The following is a 15200-nucleotide window of genomic DNA, read 5'->3' as shown; positions in this document are numbered from 1 at the left end:
GTCTGCTGCGACGGCGGGGCTGTCTGTATTCGGGCTCACGGAGAGCTCGGAGAGCTCGGCGTGCGGAGGCTGAGGTCCGACAAGTGATTTAGAGCAGCCCTGGAAGGGTTTGCCTGGGTTTCGGGGGGGGAAAACTTGAGACTTTCCCCTCAGAGGGTGAACTTTCCCCTCCTCCCCCTGGGTAGGAGCCCGGTGCTTGTGGCGGCCCACCAGGCCCAAAGGTGGTTTCACCATTAGTGAAGGGACCGAAAGAGGTGCAGGGGCACTGCTGGACGGACCAAAGGAGACAGCGCTGCACATGCTTTTGGGGTCTAACCATCCTCAGCTTTCGGTCCTCCCTTGGCCACGCGGCTGCCGGGGAAGGGCAGGGGCTGAGGGCGGTGAGCGGCCCCAAGCCGGCTCCCTGCTGGCGGAGAAGGGGGTGGGGGGACGACGATTTGTATGAGTTTTCTGTGTGGATTTCAAAAAAAAAAAAAAAAAAAAAAAAGACTTGGGGAAGGGCTGGAAAAAGCCAGCTGCGAGTTCCTGGTTCCTAAGGTAGGGGTGCGAGGGAGCCAGCGGCTCCCGAGGCCACGGGGAGCCGCAGGGCATGCCCGGGCCTGTCCCACCGCCCCAGGGGCAGCGGGCTCCTCCGTGGGGACGGCGACGGTGACGGGTTGTGGCCGGGCCCGGCGGTCGGGGTCTGGATCAAGCCTGGTGAGGGTAACGGGGGGGTCAGACACAGCCCCACAAGGGCCAGGCAGCGCCGTGGGGACGGCGACAGGGCCGGGCAGCCGGTACTGCAGGAACTGGACATGAACTGAAATTATACATCAGGAGCTTCGATAAAAGGAGGCATCTGATAAAAATAAGCCTTTTTTTTTTTATCGAGTACCTACTTAAGCTGTGGAACATATTGTCACAGGAAGAGACTGAGACCAAGGGCTTGAGACGATTCAAGAGGGTTCGGGCAGTCGGGTTATGTAGGAAGACTGTCCAGATTTGGCATAATTTAGGACAGATTTCAGAGATATTTTAAAGGTTGTGCTCTGGGGAAGAAGCAAGTCTCTTAGGAGATCAATTTGAGATTTACAGCAGAGAAGTAGTATATATATCATATTATCACACTGCCCTCTTAAGCCACTGTTAAAGACAGGATACTGATCTGCATAGATTGCCAGATTGATAATTTATGACAATTCCTATATTCTAGGCTGAGAGCAGCCACAAAAAGTAGCAGTGTGCGTGTGAAGGTTATGTGATTTTAGATTTTACAAGGGCTTCAGCAATTTAGCTGCTGACAAATGAAAGCACATCTGACCTTAGCATCTTTCAATCAGTGAGGCTCCATCCTTCAGGAAATAGGAATAACTGACAAAAATGTTATTACTTCCACAAATTAATTCAGGTTTCCTGCTCTTTTGTCTGGTACATAGCCTTTTGTTCTCTCTTCGCCCTGTCCTCCTTTTTTCTTCCTGCATGCATAAGAAAGAGGAATCCTCCATCGCTTAGGTAGTCTCTTGTACTTATGAACCCAATTCAGCATTAGAACATTTCTGACGACACGTGAAAAATCGCCTCTGGATGTGCCAGCGTATCAGCACGGAAAACAATAAGCAGGGAATGAAATCTCATGACAACTGACATATTAATTCAGACAAAATCCATACAAGAATTACAGTATGTGAACATGGAAAGAAAGCTGCCATTCGCACCAGCTAGCCTTATGCCATTCACAGTCTGAGTGGCAAAATGTGGTTCCTCAAAGTACACAGGCTATCATTTGTGACCTCAAGGGATTCCTGGATGAGCTTTAAAGAGAAGGTTGCATTAGTTGTATTATGCTTTTCCCATAAAGCAGACATCTGTGTAAAAGGTAATAAAATAGAAACCTGTTTCCTTCTATACTTCCAGCTCTTTTTTTACCCAGCAAAATGCCTAAGCAGTTCAGGAACTATCCATTCCATGGGATCCATTTGCCCATCACTGAAATGCAGACATTTCTAGGTTGCATGCAGCTGCTGCGTGACCCAGTATTGAACAATGTGAACATTTTATATGAAGAATACTAACTCAGAATATTAACCCCTGCTGAAACCGCATGGCAACTAGAAGCAGTAACGGGTGGACTCAGTGGTTCTCAAATATTGTCCTGCTGCAAACAGTTCCTCAAACCTTTCATGGATTCTGTTTTTTTTTCCAGTGTCTCAATCCTTCTCTCACTATTTTTCCAATGAGTACTGCAGCTACCAGAAAAAAAAATGTTGACTAAAATTACAGTGACTCTGGGAAGCAGTGTGAAATCGAGTTCGTTTCAACAGGAGGTGTGAATCTGCTTTGCTGCACCCCGTCATTCTGCACCTGTGCTCAGCATTCACCTGCCAGAAGTACTGGAGCTTTACATTTGTTATTGCTGAGTCTTTTTCTGATGCGTACAGACATTTAATTCTCTCTCCAGGTCACTCTGCATGTTGGTTCTCTCCTCTCACTTGTTTGTTACCCTCCTGCTTTCAGCACTGGCTGAAAGTTTGCTCATAGCTGGATTTACATCACAGACACCCGACACAGAAAGACATCAAACAAGTATGCCTATTTCGGAGTCAAACTGGTCAAAAAAAAGAAAAGGAAAAAAAAAAGCATCTGGAAATCTTAAATGAATCTTGACCTGAGCTCCAAGTAACAGCAAGAGATCACAGCTTTGAGACTGACAAGTGCTTCACCACTGTGACAGCAGCAGTTTTAGCAGATTATAGTTTGAGAACTGCTGAGTTTGCTGAGTCAGCATAATTGACTGCCTGGGAACTCTGTGCTAATTGCTTGAATGCCTATGCAAAGGTTTTGCCTGGTTTTCTCCTGCTATTCTCAGCAAGAATTAGGGCTGGACTGCAGATGAAAATTTGGATCCAAGTGAACCTGAACTTTCATAAAATCAAGCGCACTTCACTGCTGGCTTTATCATAGGATGGGACTATTCAGACCTACCTTCCAAACACCTCCAGGCTTTGGAAATTGAATCCAAATTTTAACACAGTAACCAGGCTCATCAACTAAACACCGTTAAATAGTTCTAACTGGGTACAATGGAAGACGTGTAGCGAGGTCCAGGATGAGCGTTCCAGTGCTGATCCTCATGAACTTCATGAGCTATCAGTGCCCTCATTTATACCAATATGGCACCAATCTCTGAATCATGCAGTGAAAAATCATTGGTACTTAGGCTGTACGGTTTTTTCCCTTGTTATGTCAGGAGCAAATTATAGTCTGAAGTGAGTGCTGCTGCTTCAGCTTAGCATCCGATATGCTTGCTTTCGTGATGTAGTGTTCTTAGGGAGTGATTAATGAGAATTCCTGAGTCAGAGCCTATAACTGTGATGAGCATTAACAGATAAACTTACAAAAAGAAGAGGATAAAGCTCCTGAGAGAGGGAAAATACTGGTATCTCAGTCTGGTTGCTTATATATTGGTCTCAACCAGGTTGTCTAGGGGTTGTTACATTTCAGGCCAAGTGTTTTAAAGCACCAAATGTATTTATTCATGAGACTGATGGAACATGTTTATAGCCCGCACTGACCCTACAGAAACCAGTGGCTAACTCCTCTGTTTTCATCAGGCAGGACCAGGCACAGAATTCATATGTGGAGTGCTCATTTTCTTCTGTGGACAAAATCAAAACTGTCTGCAGTGTGTTTCCGAGCAGAAAGAAGAAGATGCAGAAATGCCTGAAATATAAACAAACCTGGTGGTAGCTCCCTGTGTGTTGCATGGGGATATTCAAGTAAATACTCCCCAGGTCATCAGTACCTTTGAGCTCATGCCTAACTTTAAGCAAGTGCTTGAGTATCACTGCTTTCCCTTGAACTTTAATGGGCCTTTGGGCTACTGTTCAAGGATAAATCAATATTTATGTTCCTTGAAAACCTGAGATGGGCTTGCTCATGCCTTTTTTGCTGTGCTGCATCAGGGCTTAAAATGCCTGTCTAAATATTTCAAGCACATATACAAAAATAAACCTAATCTTCTGCCAATATTCCACCTCTCTGATCTCGTGACTTCCAGGGCATAAATGACTGATCTTTCCAGTGATCTAACTTACAAATCCAGTTTTAGAAGGCACCAACAGCTAATCACTCCCACAGCTAGAATACCTGAGTTTCTGCATCTCTGTTGCATGTGACTAGCTTGGGAAATGAAGTTAGAGTTATACAATAAAAGCAATTTAATACATGATTTAGAACTTTAACCATCTTACTACAAATTAATTTGCATGCCTGCAAACCTTTACTTGTATGAGCAACTCTGTCTGTTTTGACGAGGATGGAATTATTAGTGAGATTTGGCCTGCTGACTGTAGAAATGATTGTATCATAAATCAGTGATAATATTTACCTGAAATGTAGCAGTTCCATTCATTGTTCAAGAAAAAACATTTTTTCTGTCTTTTCTTCTTCTTTATCGCTGTTGAATCTTGCATTTTTGAGGAAAGGGAGAGGAGTATCAAACCTTGAATATCTCAGTCTGTTATTACAATGTGAATAAAACTGTAAGACTACCTTACAATAGGTATTTGGGATGGAAGAGTGAGTCAGCAATGGAGGATTGTCTATGCAATCAAATAATTGATCAGACTCAGATCTGGTTTCCTACCAGAAATGAAATCATCGCTGAGGCTTAGACAGGCCACTGCTCCCTCTGTAAGGGACTCTGACCCCTGACAGAAGTTCAAGCATCTTTGACTGATGGAAAGGTTGCAGTGCTTAGTATTCTACAGAACTGGGTCTTACAATGTAGACTCACAGAAAAATGTAGATTGGAAGAGGCATCTACAGGTCTCTAGTCCAACCTCCTGCTCAAAGCAGGGCTAGCTTCAAAATCAGATCCAGTTGCTCAGGGCCTTGTCAAATTTTGAAAATTTCCAGGGGCAGAGACTGAACAGGTCCTTTGGGCCTCTGACCCAGTGATGCACCAAGCCCACTGGGATGAATTTTTTTCCTTATTTCCAATCATTATTTTCCTCATTGCTGCTTATGACTGTTGTCTCTTATCCTTTTGCTATGCATCTCTGAGAAAAGTCTGGTTCTGTCTTCTCCATAATCCTCCTTTAAGGTGGTGGAAGACTGCAGTTGTATTCCTTCTTAGTCTGCTCTTTTCCAGGCTAATCAGACCCAATTGTGCCAGCTTCTTCTTGTACATCATATCCTCCAGCCCCCTGTCTTAGTAGCCTTTTCTGGAAGCCCTCCAGTTTGTCAGTATCTCTCATGCTATGGCCCCAAAACGCTGGCTGTAGGGTCACCTACTCAGCCTCCAGTCTGTCCTCTTGCATGGGGTACTTCCGGCCTGGATGTAGGACGTCACATTTGTCTTTGTTGAACTTCATGAGGTTCCTACAGTTTGTTGAGGTCTTTCTGAATGGCAGCTCTGCCCTCCACTATATCAACCATCCCTTCAGCGTGGTGTCATCTGAGGAGGGTGCGTTGGGTCTCATCATCCAGGGCCATATGGCAGAGCAGGAGGATAACATGTGGAGTTAGTCAGCAGGTGATAACTTTCAGATCATCTGGCAGGAATATAATCCAGAGTCCATGGAATACTTTTGGCCTTTTGACTAGACTGAATATACAATACACTGTGCAGTATATGCTAGTTAGAAATATATGTAATGCATTTTGATATACATATCTAAATGTGCATTTATCTAGTAAAGGTAGTTCTGATGGACAACTTTGTATGGAAAATAACATAGATAATCAGTTATAGATAACCGTAATCTATACAGTTAGATACATATAGCATAGCGGTTAGAATCCTCTGAGTAGAAGCACCGTAACATCACACTGCTGAAGCTCAATGCCTGACCCTGCCTGACCCAACTGCCCAGTTTTTCACTGCTGCACCACATGCCTTCAGAATTCACTACAAAGCCCTTGGCTTGCTTTGCTGTCGTGCCTGATGTTTGAGATGTAACTGTTATATGTTGCGGCATCCAGGCTGAAGGAAAGACATGATGTTTTGCAGAAGATGTCGTAGGGTTTTTAATTGCTGAAAACGCAAAGCAGAAAGCCTCTCTCTTCCTGCACCAGCCCACTCTGCTGCAATCATTTTTCTTTATTGACATCTTTGGCTGTGCCTGTGAAGGGAAGCAGATACTCTCAGTTAGGAAGCAGTGCGGTGTACAGGATAATGCTATGGTATTCTTAGCTTTCATTTAATGTAATGGTTGTGGTATCCCACAATCTTTTTGCTGAGGAACCATAAGCAAAAAGGTAGCTGTCTCTCCAACATTTTTTAAACAGAAACAGGCTACACGCTATGGTAAAGTCCAGCCCAACCTCTTCCTGGTGTTTAGGTTTACCAATCATAAAATAACAATGAATATTCATATTTCACATATTACCAGCTCTTCTTAGGACAGCTCAGCCTAGGCCCAAGATTCCCTCTCATCACAGAACAGCTTCCACCACCCTTCTCTTTGGGTGGAAGGGAAGAAGTCACCTTGCCCCAATGAATCAGGCAGTGAAGAGGACAGAGAGGGCTCTCTGCAACAGACCTCCCTCTTTTTATACTTTACGAGGAGGTCTCCCTGATGCGGGGCCTTCTGCTGTATTGCCAAGTCACAAAAGGGTGCATTTCCACTCAAGAGGGAACAGAGCTACAATGTGCAGATCTAAGCTACGTTCTCCTAGAGAGGCAGGCAGAGCTGTTGGTTTAGGGTTACATTTCAGGTTTGTTGTTGAGAAATGTCGCAGTCTGTGAAGTTCTACCCACCCTGTGTAAGAATTTGAAGCCAAGTTTTCCCCAGCATAATGGATCTGTCTGCATCAGTTCCAATAGGCCTATTTCTGAAGACAGGAAAGACTTGGTCACTTGGTCACAACTGTTATAGGTGAAGCTGTAACACAGTCTCTATTCTAAGCCCTTATTTTCAATACCTCTCTGAAAAGCTGAAAAATGGAGAACTGAAATTCAACCTATTTGGCTTCCCTAAAGGTAACATTGAATTTTTAAATACAGTCCATACTTTGAATGAGAAGACTAAAAAAAGTTTCCTATATAAAAAAGTAAAAATTTTCTTCTGACCTTTTAATTTGAACAGCCCTGCGGCCAAAGTGGGTGAGATTTGAAAGTCAATTGGTTTTGATTTGAATTATAAGCATTTGAATATCACACACTGAGAGGTACAGTAGAATTGTAGTTAAGCTCATTAAAAGCATGCAGGTATGGACGGACATTTTATTAACTGAGCACTACGAACTTCTTAAGTCCTCAGAATGGTCATGAGTTCCAAAAAAACTATAGGAGAATTACAATCTGCTAAAAGGCAGATTCGGTTTTACCAATATGTTCACATTCCCACCGCCTTGGAATTGCATTTTCCAAACCACACATTGCAAGTTGTATTATCAAGACACAGCTCATCACATAAACAGGTGGAAGAAGGAAAGCTAATGCTTTCAAAACTTGCCCACACTTAGGCCCAGATTTTTCAATAGAGCACAGTTCAGTGGACACAATAATGTGCTGTACAAGCATGCCCCTCTAAAGCTTTTTGATTTAGCTGCATAAAAGAATATGAGAACAAGATGAGATACTGCAAAGGTTGTAATGGGAGCTCCCCAAGGAGTGCTGAGCTCACCTTTCAGCTGAGTTGCCTAAGGTTGGGTGTGAGGTCAGTGGCTATGCTGGGAACAGCCCCGAGTCCAGGCAGTGGAAATCACTTTCTGTTCAAATCTGGTTCTTGTAAAGAGCACCCAGTGAGACCTCTTACGTACCCAACATCTCTTTAAATGCAAGTCTGACTTAAGTCTGATTGTAAAGACTCCCATACTCTCCAGAGAGAAAATCCCACGGGTAGTTATGAAGGGCGTTTTTAGTCCCTCCGGCAATATATCTTGGAACACAGTAAAGGTGCTCAGTGGTAGGTTGTACACTTTTCATACTTCCAGTCTCAAGACAGAACTCATTTCCAACAAACATAGCCTCTGGGCTCAGAGCTTAGAGGAAGAGAAAAAGGAGTTTCTGATGTAGTATCAACCCCCTTATTGGTACTGTTAAAAAATAATTTTTCACTGTTCCTTTTATTTGCCAGCAAATAGGTGGCTGCTAGGTGCGGTATAACTTAGAGTAATGCAGATGCTCTCTGGGCAAGGACAAGTGTCTCAGGGTAACATTCCCCCCTCCTGGTATATCATGTAGTTATCTCACCCTTTATGTTTCATGAGTCTTTTTCTGCAAACTGGGAACTTTCTGCCTTTGTGAGACTCAGCAGGAATACTCAGGCCTGCCTCTGTTAACTATGTTGACATTGGCTCACCTTACCATGTTGAGAGACATATGAAAATTGGTAATTAACAGTAACCTGGTTTCGGGACGGGGGGAACAATTGTATATCATGTGCCTGTCCATAAGCAGCAGAGGCTTTGGATGTAGTTTTCTGAAAATAAAGCCTTTGTCCCATTTTAAGCTCATTTCATTCCTTCCCAAGAAGTGAAATACTGTTATTGCTGTGATGGCGTCAAGTCATCCCTCTGTATTATTCTACTTGTTCCATCACAGACTATTCTCGCCAGGGAGCTCATTTGTATTCTCTTGCTTTCAGGTCATCTGACTCTTACTTTGTGTCATGGATTTAACTTTGCCTTCTCTTTAGCATAAATTAAAATGTTACTGTCACCACCAGCCTGAGCCCAGAAACCACAAGTGTGACTATTTAGCAACCTACTTTAAATTCAAGAAAAAAAAGCCCAGCACCTAAATATTTTATGGTTAATGGCCATTTAGCTGAGAGCTAAATCTAAATATACAGGATAATGCTTACTATCGCTAGTGCCGTACGCTGTTCCTTCTGAGTATTTGCTGATACTATATTTAGAAATGCATTTTTCCATTTTGAGAAAATATATAGCTTCACCTAGAAGGGCAGTTTGGGCTCCACTTGGGTCAGTCACTTGCATTAGCATAAAATTGTAAAGAGTATGTTGCTGCACATATTTTGACGGTTTTCCTCAGCGCAACTCGGCTTCTCTCCTTGCAGTGCTACAGGAAAATAAGACCATGTAGCTGGCTGCTGAAGTGCTTGGTTGAGCATAGGTTCCCAGCTCTCAATTTAAGCTTCGTTTTAAATGTTTGCCCCCAACATAGGCACTTTCCCCTTCCCTCATTCTCTAGGTGAAATGGCCTGGCCAGCTTCAGCAAAATTACTTTTCTAGTGACACTGCTGCGACTGTGGAATCGTGGCCAGAGATCGAACAGGGGTGCAAGCTGTCACCTGGTCTCCGGATGATGAGGCCGGAGTCAAGATTTCCCTCCGGATCTCCCCTGAAACCTCTACCAGCGCAGCTTACCTGCACGCCCAGACCTGCGCGACTGCTAACAAGTCTCCGCTGCCAGTTCAGTCATAACCGGACTGATTTTCTCTGTGCAAATGCAAACCGACTCAGCCTACTCCGGGAAGGCTGGAAAACGCCGCGCTAGCTGTAGTCCCGGGGACAGCCTCTCCGCCTTAGCCGACTCCCAGACAAGCCTCGCTCCTCGCCTCCTCGCCCGGGCGGCGTCGGGGGCCGCTAGCGGCCCCTGGCGGCAAGAGCCGGGCCGCGGCGCCGCCCGCCCCCGCCAGCCCCGCGCCTCGCCGCGGCCCGGTCCGGCCCGTTTGGGGCTGCCCCGGGGCACAGCGGCGTCAGGCGGCCCCTCCAGGCGAGGCGGCGCGCAGCAGCGCCGTCCCCGCGCTGTGCGGTTAAAACGACGCTAGGAGCCGCGCTGAGGGCATGTCCCCCTGCGGCTGCCGAGCCCGCCGGGCGGTTTGGAGGTGGAAAACCAATTGTTTGGCCTAGATGGCATTACATGCAATACCCTGGCTTTCCCCACGTCGTTTCTATCTTTTGCAAAGAATCTGAACCGTGCTACTTTGCGTCACAAGCCCTTTACTAAAAGGATTTGAGTCGTACCCCGTTGCTGCCGGAAATTTTTGAGAGGTCGTGCCGTGTAGCAGAATTAAAGCAGCAGCAGCTGCCTGGTCAAGCAAATATTACAGGACTTTAATTTGTAGGTACCTCTAATCATTGCTCTCCGGGCAATACATGCATGCACATGACCAGCAAAAAGTAGTGCCAGCTTTGGGGGCTAAAACAGCGAAACAGTAGTAGTAGAAAAATGCTATAAGATTTTAGGGCAAACAATCATTTCTTTAAAAGAATAGTACTATCCTGGAGGTCTTTAGATGTTGACTGAGAGCGGAAAAAAACTTGAGTTTATGAGGTCTCGTGCTACTTACTGTTCACTGCTCAGTATCTAATTTGCAAGTCTCAGGAGGAAGAAAGGTTGAGCTGACTCTTTGGTAAATTATATCTGTAGTTGCAGCATTTGGTGTTGGTATTTTATCCCTGAGGCTTAGATAACCAAGTCACCCACTCTATAGTAAATTTAAGAAATTCTGTGGTGGGCCAGTACCATGCCATCACAGAATTACAGACGTGCACTGTGTTCTGCTCTGAGCACCCAGGCTGGTGTATATCATTATTTAAAATTTAATTTGCTAAATTGAAAGATATCCTATTAGGGAAAAAGAGCAGCTTGACAGTTAAATTTACTATTCATGTGGAAGTGAAGACAATACCATAAAAAGATGCTATAACAACAAATTAGCTAGAGTCTTTCTGTTGACTGGTGTGTGTGTGTGTGTGTGTGTGTGTGTGCATGTCTTGAGAGGTGGGCATGAAAGAAGAGGGGCAAATGAGATGCAGCAGCACAGGGGGCAGTTTGCTTAGCAGCTTCCAGACTGTGCTTAGTTTGAGGCTTGTCCTGGAGCTGGAGTTTTGAACAGAATACATAGCCACACTGCAATTATTCTGCAACCATTACCAGTCTGCAACTTTCCAGTGAAAGTTTTAAAAAGGGAAATCAGCTTAAAAATGCTATACATATAAATTATGTATTGAGTTTCATACAAGCCATAATGCAAAAATGCATTACTCTTTTAAAGGATGTAGTGATATAGTTACTTAATTAGTGTTAAGGAAGAACTGAGAAATCACGAAGAAGAGGCGAATAATTACCTACTGTGTAATGATCATCTCAGTGGATCTGTGCTGTTACTTTCATGAGCCTTGAATTGTGAGAACACCCACTGCCACCACAATTGGCAGTCGTAGCACTGATGAGCCATCACACAATTACACTGTTTTCACATAACTATAACATACTGTCAACATCAATGACTGGATCAGTTTACAGAACAAAAAGAAAAATCTCTTTATGTAGGTGCACATACATATGCAGCGGCGGTACCAGCGCAGGCCATTCTACCTGGGGATTCAGCGAATAAATAATTGAGGCTCTTATCTTGCAAATTTTAAATGTCACCCAAACACCTCAGATGTGTTTTTATCCCTTCGCCGTGCGGCTGCTTATCCAGCAGCAGTGATTATTCTCTCCTTACGCCGTTGCCGCTAATGCTTTAAAGGAACCGTGCGCGGCCACTGGCGCACACGGGCACACCGAGCGCGGCCAGAAACGCGTGTGAGCCCCCCCCGCCCCGAGGCGGCCGAGCGGCCCCGCCGCAGCGCGCAGCCCGGCGCGGCCCACGCGCGGCGGCGCTGCCCCGCGGGACCCGCGCGGCGGCGCAGACGTGCCCGCCGCCGCCGGGGGGCTCTTCCCGGCCGGCGCTTCCGCGGGCGCCGCGCCGCCGCTCGCCAAGCGCCCGCTGCTGCCCGCCGCGACCCCCCGGCCCTGCCCTCCTAGCGGGGGGGGGGGGACACGAGGGCGGGGACGCAGCGCGCTCCCGCCGGGGCTTTTCTCCCTCTCGCTGGTGCCTCCCCCCGAGCCCGGCTCTCCCCGCTGCCGCACTTGAACCTGCCCGGCCGAGCAGGGCGCGTCCCCAGGCGCAGCCCCGCCGCCCCGGCCCTCTGCACCGGGCCTCGCCGCGCTCCCCGGCCCCGCCGCGCTCTCCAGCCCCGCCGTGCTTCCCGCACCCGCCGCGCTCCCCGGCCCCGCCGTGCTTCCCGCACCCGCCGTGCCGCACCCCGCCGCGCTCCCCGCACCCCGCCGCGCTCCCCGCACCCCGCCGCGCTTCCCGCACCCGCCGTGCTTCCCGCACCCGCCGCGCTCCCCGGCCCCGCCGCGCTCCCCCGCACCCGCCGCACTCTCCAGCCCCGCCGTGCTCCCCGCACCCCGCCGTGCTCCCCCGCACCCCGCCGCGCTCCCCGCACCCGCCGCGCTCCCCGCACCCGCCGTGCTTCCCGCACCCGCCGCGCTCCCCGGCCCCGCCGCGCTCCCCGGCCCCGCCGTGCCGCACCCCGCCGCGCCCCCCCGCACCCCGCCGGAGCGCCCGGGAGGGAGGCGCGGGGCGGGCGGCGGGGGCCATCCGCCTGCAAAGAAATGCCCTGTTGAACTTTGAATATATTCGTTGACATCAGCGCGAGTTGGGGCCGCCAGCCCCGAGCTCCCTCCTCCTTCCCTACCTCCTCCTCCTCCTCCTCCCTCCTCCCCCCCTCCCCTCCCCTCCTCCCCCCGCGGGCTCCGATGGAAAGAGTTGAAGCCGTGCTGATAGGAGCCGCCTGCGAGAGACGGCGCAGGGAAGGGCAGGACTTCGGTCCCAACTCCGGCCGCGCCGCGGGGACGGTGCCCGCAGCCGCTCGCATGGCCTGAGCGCCGGCCCGGGACGGCGCCCGCCCTGCTCCCTGCCCGCCGCGCCTGCGGCAGCCGGAGCGCGATGCGCCCCTGAGCCCCGCACCGGCGCCGCCAGCCCGGCGGCCACTCCCGTAAGCGCAGCGCGGCGGCGGCGGCGGCGGGCGGGCGGGTCGGGGGGGACCGGCGGGACCGGCGGAGGGGGGCGCGCAAACTTCCCAACTTGGCGGGGGCGCGCGGGGCGCCGCCGCGGGGCGCGGGGTGATGGAGGGGCCGCGGGCTCCCTGCGGCGCGGCTGCGTGCACGGTGTGCGGGGCGCCGTCTGCTCCTGCCCCCGGCCAGAGGGGCTTTTTGGTGGTGGTGTGTTCGCAGCCCGGGAGCGCTGGAGCGGGCTTCAGCTAGGAGGTGGCGGTGGAGGTGATGTCTTCCCTCTTTCGCTTCCCCCGCACCTTCCCGTCTCTCCCTGAACCCGCCGAGCGGGGCCGGGGGGAGAGGGAAGGGGGTGCAGTGGTGGGAAGCCGGATAGCCTCCACGGAGAGATATTAATGATTTTTTTTTCAGATGGTAATTTGTCTTTGTGGTAGGGGTGGCCCATTAAATTTCAGCTCACGTCCTGATGAAGATCAAAAGCGAAGGGGAGAGGGAGAGGGAAGCAGAGAGCCTTGTGCGGCTCCCTAGCTCCGTGTATTGTTGGAAACTTACGGGGGGGGGGGCGGGATTCCCAGAGGCAACCTTTGCCGATCCAGCTCCAACACCTACACCAAAAGTTGGCGATCTGTGTTTTCCGACACCATCATCTGCCCCAGCGTGCTGCCCAGGAGCACACACACGGGCTGTTCCGCCTCAGAGGAAGCAAACAAAAGGTGTGTTTGCCAGGCTGGTCCTGAACCTGCCTGTTCGTGGGCTTTAGGTGGAGCGAGGGGGGGGCATAGGGGAGTAGCTGCGTCGTAAAGGTTCACTGTTGGCTGAGTTTAGACTCTTAGACTATTTCCTGCCCTTAAAAGAGGTCTCCAAACATGGGAGACATCAGGTCCTGGGTTTTGGCTTTTTGTTTCCTTTTGAACTATTTATGTGTGGATATATTGGTTTGGGATCACAGTGAAGTTTCGTCTTTTGTTGTGCCTATGTTCCCCCCTCATTACAGAAAATACTTCTGTTCCTAAATTATAGTCTGAGCGGCAAGAGGTTAGATCTCTGCCTCTGGATGGGTTCAGTGGTAGGCTAAGACCCCAAGCTGGCTGCGCTGCGAACAAAATACAAACCGACTAAGCTAAAAGTTGTAGTGGGCTTTGATCCTTACCGCTGTTTGAGATCAGTAGAGGTGCTGGGTGAGTGAAGGCAAGGAGGAGTGAGAGTAGCTGGAGCAAACTACTCACACGGAAAAGTGCTGTCTTGATTATATGTGTGATTTGTAAGCACCTAAGGGAAAAAGCTCTGGTCGTAAACTGCAGAGGAGAAGGCAATGGGAGCAAGAAAAATCTTGCTGATAATTAACCAGATTACTTGGGCTTTTTTAATAGAGTTTTTAACAGCTACTTGAATCACTCGTTTTCTTCCCCCATTTTTTCTCCCTTTTGGACTAAAACTTTTCCCTTCGAATTGGACTGGATGATACGTAGAGTCTGCGTAAGGCAGGCTACAGCAGGGAATCTTTGCATTTTATGTTATGCCTTTTGCTGCTTTCGGCGTGGGGGAGGCAGTTTCTCTTTTTCTTTTCTCTCTCTCTTTTTCTTTCTTTCCTCAAAGAGATTAAGTTTTTGTCCTCCTCTGTCAGGAACATGTTAATCCTGAAGTCAAGGCGGGGGTGGGGGTGGGGGGAAGCTCCTGCCCTTCAGAATATAGGTATTTGCTTTGTTTGTGCCCCCCAGCCTGTTAGACTGCTGGAATTGACAGTGGCTGCCCTCCGCGACCTCCCTGCCTTCCCGCAAAGAGCTGGGGCAACCGAGGAGGAGAAAATGTGCAAACTCCCGAGAGTGGAAAAGAACAGCCCCAGAAGACAAAGGGCTGTCGGAGGGAGGTGCAGGGGATGAGGGTCTGCATGGGGAATGACTTCTAACAAGGTGGCCCCGATCCGTTCGTATAGACCCAGCGCCAGGCTCAGAAAGATGGCATGGAGATGGGCTCACTAGGAATGCGTACAGACCGACAGAAACCCGATACAGGTGGTGCCATGGGATTTTAGTTGCTTTGTAGTAAGATGAAACAAGTGCCTGAGTAAAATGGCTCTGGTGGTCTGGTATGATTGCCCTTCCTGCTCCAAACAGATGACTGGCCTAGGGGAACATGCTCCCAGACTTGAGAGTCTTTGCTTTCATATAACTTACCTTGCAGTCGGCTGTAAGAGTCCTGCTTGGTTTGGGCTGAGACGTGGTCGCTCCTAGTTAAAGAGAGAGTACGTTCTTGAAGAGCAGTCACTCCATGATTTTACAGCTTGAACAATGAATTTCTCTTTTAGCCAGGATTAATAATCATGTGAGCAGTCATGCTAGGGTTAAATAAGACCATCTGCATTAATATGTTCTACTGAAAACAAATATATGACATGAAAAGTTTTTGTGTAAAGTCTAGGCTGTTGACTTGCTGTTTGGCAAAAGGGGGCAGTATC

At 48.8% G+C, this 15200-nt stretch overlaps 1 protein-coding gene and 1 long non-coding RNA gene across 5 annotated transcripts in view; one reads left to right on the top strand and one right to left on the bottom strand.

Annotated features, from left to right (window-relative positions):
• Positions 1-1602: 1602 nt before the first annotated feature.
• LOC104151129 (uncharacterized) lies at positions 1603-11470 on the bottom strand. The gene is made up of 3 exons (XR_695729.2): positions 11026-11470; positions 4367-6104; positions 1603-3699 (listed from the first exon to the last, which is right to left on the bottom strand). It is a non-coding gene; the product is annotated as an uncharacterized lncRNA (long non-coding RNA).
• A 1012-nt stretch (positions 11471-12482) lies between these two features.
• SEMA5B (semaphorin 5B) overlaps positions 12483-15200 on the top strand; it is a 279310-nt gene continuing 276592 nt past the window's right edge. For all 4 annotated transcript variants that reach the window (XM_068949052.1, XM_068949056.1, XM_068949055.1 and 1 more), the window contains exon 1: positions 12483-12729. The gene's annotated coding sequence lies outside the window, so the exon portion shown is untranslated. The remainder of the gene's footprint in view (positions 12730-15200) is intronic.

Source organism: Struthio camelus, chromosome 6, assembly GCF_040807025.1.
Source record: "Struthio camelus isolate bStrCam1 chromosome 6, bStrCam1.hap1, whole genome shotgun sequence".
Taxonomy (NCBI): domain Eukaryota; kingdom Metazoa; phylum Chordata; class Aves; order Struthioniformes; family Struthionidae; genus Struthio; species Struthio camelus.
The sequence above is the reverse complement of the archived record's forward strand: the minus strand, read 5'-3'. Positions and strand labels throughout refer to the sequence as shown.